The following is a 3095-nucleotide window of genomic DNA, read 5'->3' as shown; positions in this document are numbered from 1 at the left end:
ACGGAGTATCTTATTTTGCTGTTCAGACCTATATGATTATCGGCTTTTACATCTTTCACAAAATTCATATACATACATCATAGATCCTCGCGTTTATTGAACTGTGGATAAATCCTCACGTCAATGATACGTGGTTGTGCAACACTGACCGCTTTTTTAAAAATCCTGCCAATTTTCCCCTCCAGTAAAATTCTCGACTGCACGTGTTTCCGCAATCGCGACAACGTCACAGAATTTTATTACAATGCAAGCCTGCGGCATTAGTGTTAATCGTATTCAAATTACGACGTGGGCCGGCAATGCGCATGAAAATAGTACACCATCAAAGACGTCAGAAATATACGAAGAAGATGCTGAAACCTTGGATTTTTGACGCTACTGTGCCGAGTTACTTCGCTAAGAATTTGTCACGGAAAGAGAAGGTACAAAAATTTTCGTTGTACTTGATGAAAAAATCCGAATGATAATGTCGTGAGGAAAATGATTGAAGTAGTAATTCGAAAAAAGCGTGAAAATTACTCGTCAGTTTTTCTAATTCGCCCTGCTTCACGCCTCCGCAGTTTATGGTCACAGAGTTCACAACCGTTCGCCGCTTTCTGCCAATATTTAGCGAAACGTGTCTCCGGTTTTCTTCACCTCGTCTTCACGTTGTTTCTCGAATATCCTGAAAAGTTGAGGCGAGCAAAAACCACCGAATGTCAATCGCTGGTGAAAGTTAGTTGCATCGTTGAAAAAAAGACCTTTTCCGTCCTCCATTGGCTACATCGAGTTGTTGCACATGGAAATCGTAATCGGGTCTTTGACCCTGGTTTCCAGTCGAGTTCGTACACTTGGCAAGGTTTTAATTACACTTGGAACAGGTGAAATGTGGGCGCGAATTCTTTCCAGCGTTGGTACATATTCACAACATTCAAAGCTTGTTTACAGGTGTCCGTAACTTGCCTACCGTTCCATAACAGGCAAACGAAGGACCGGGCTTGCAGATACCGACTGACAAAGAGATGATTGAAAAACATTTTCGCCTTTGGCGAGGGCAGAGCCTTGAATATATCCGACGTCGTGTCACCCGCAATTACCCAGCTAAATTATATCCGCATTGAGCTCAACTGTATCTAAGTACTAATCACGTTGTCACTAGATGAACGTCGCCTGGAGTGCCGAAGATCAAGGATACGGGACTCGTCGATTTCCTGCGTATAAGACTCAGCAGCGATGGCTTCGGGGCTTGCAATTTCTCGATAGAAAACGAGAACGGAATTTAAAAAATGAAAGAGAATTGTACGCTGCGAGAAGAAAGCCGCGCCAGGATAAAAATTTACGAAACGTAATTTCAGCAACGATATTATATTCGCCGAGGTTACGAGTGTCCGGAGGGCAAGAATGGACCGCTGACCACACCTTGCCTGTCAACGTTACCCGTTCTGTCAGTCCGACGATCTTATTTGGAGCAAACGAAAGTTGGCTTCCAGCTATCAGAGCAGGCTTCATTTTAAGCCCGGGATTTCAACTCAGCGTTAATATTCTTCTTATAGGTACGTTCGAGGCTGACCAGGAGCGTTTAAAAACATGGCCGACTGTCAGCTCGGCTAAAAATTGTCGAAGATAAGTGCACCTTGAGCTCTTAGCGCCGTTCCAACGTTCTACGTCTACACGCGCACGTATCATGTATAAATCGTGAGGCAAATGAGCACAACGCAAGTTGTTGAACTTTGCCGACTTGACGTGTGCGCACGACGGATCTGCAGGTCCTCCTCTCAGATCGTAAAATGTGGAAATTTAAGACAGGCAAATATCCCACATCCGATCCGAGCATCGTGTCGTAATTTTTGATTATATAACCCAAACTCGTTAGATTAATGATACAGCCCACGATCAAAAGGTGCAGATATACTTTGCAAACAGGCTCAATTGCTGCACGCGTTGGCACACCAGATACAAAAAGCAACAATTATATGTTTCCAATCACTTTCATATATCTGGTCCAGATATTTCTGCACTCGCACTTTTATTCTGATCTTACAACGCCAATTTTTTACTCTTTTTTGGCACCCCTCCTGCTTATCGTTGTTTTTCTCCTTATGGGATATTCCAAATCGGCAAGCACGAGACTCGTTGTGCATCCGTTTATTGCTGGAATTTTACAGTGTACGTCTGATTGGTTGATCGATTTTTTTTTCTCATATATATTGCGTAGCGGCCAACCTTGTTTGTTAATCGTATACGTAAGATATCCGGCTACAAATACTCGCTTGAATTACCGGGCTAGGCGTAAGTATTACAAAACAGGTTTACATATCAGATGACCATAAAATTTATTACGAAAACAAGAAACATGTGGGCGGCTCTCTTACGAGTGCTGCACTCAAACTTGCCGAATTTTTTCACCTTTCGCATGCATCATTTCCGAAATTTATTTGTCGAGTGTTACCTTTCTGTTACCTTCAACATTCATCCGAATCTCCATCAATTGCTTTCTTACAATGAGTCGAGATGAAAATATCGTTTGGAATGCAGCTACTTGAAAAACTCGTTATTGCAAATTGTAAAACAATAATAACGCTAACGAATACTAGATGCGTATAAAGGTTAAGCAGTAGGCAAATCGACGTCCATGTACTATCGGTGTAGCAATAACAGGTAATGGTAGGTAATGACGTATGCCTATCGTTAAGTTTCTTTTAAAATACATGTAGACACATAAAATGCTAACCAATGCACTGGCCGTTATATGCAGACATCCCGTGCATCACGACCGTGTAATTTTGACACCATATAATTCTACTGTGTAATAACGCCCAATTACATCTCGAAACCGGGTACTTAGTTATTCCACTACGGATGTCTTCACGGAAGCTTTTACATCTAGCTTTTTCTACTTTTATATCTATCTATTGTTCTTTTATGACATAGCTTCATGAATTTCTTCGAAACTAAAATCACGAAGTTAATTGACGTTTAAAGTCCGTCATTATTATAATAAGTTTGAATTTATGCAAGCATAATTTTGCGTATACGTAAAGCTTTTTTCTGTTTTTATTTTTCTAATTTACTTTCGAATCAGAGATGAAACAGGGGAAATAGTAAAAAATCATTCA

The sequence above is a fragment of the Neodiprion virginianus genome, chromosome 2 (genome assembly GCF_021901495.1).
Source record: "Neodiprion virginianus isolate iyNeoVirg1 chromosome 2, iyNeoVirg1.1, whole genome shotgun sequence".
Lineage (NCBI taxonomy): Eukaryota > Metazoa > Arthropoda > Insecta > Hymenoptera > Diprionidae > Neodiprion > Neodiprion virginianus.
The sequence above is the reverse complement of the archived record's forward strand: the minus strand, read 5'-3'. Positions refer to the sequence as shown.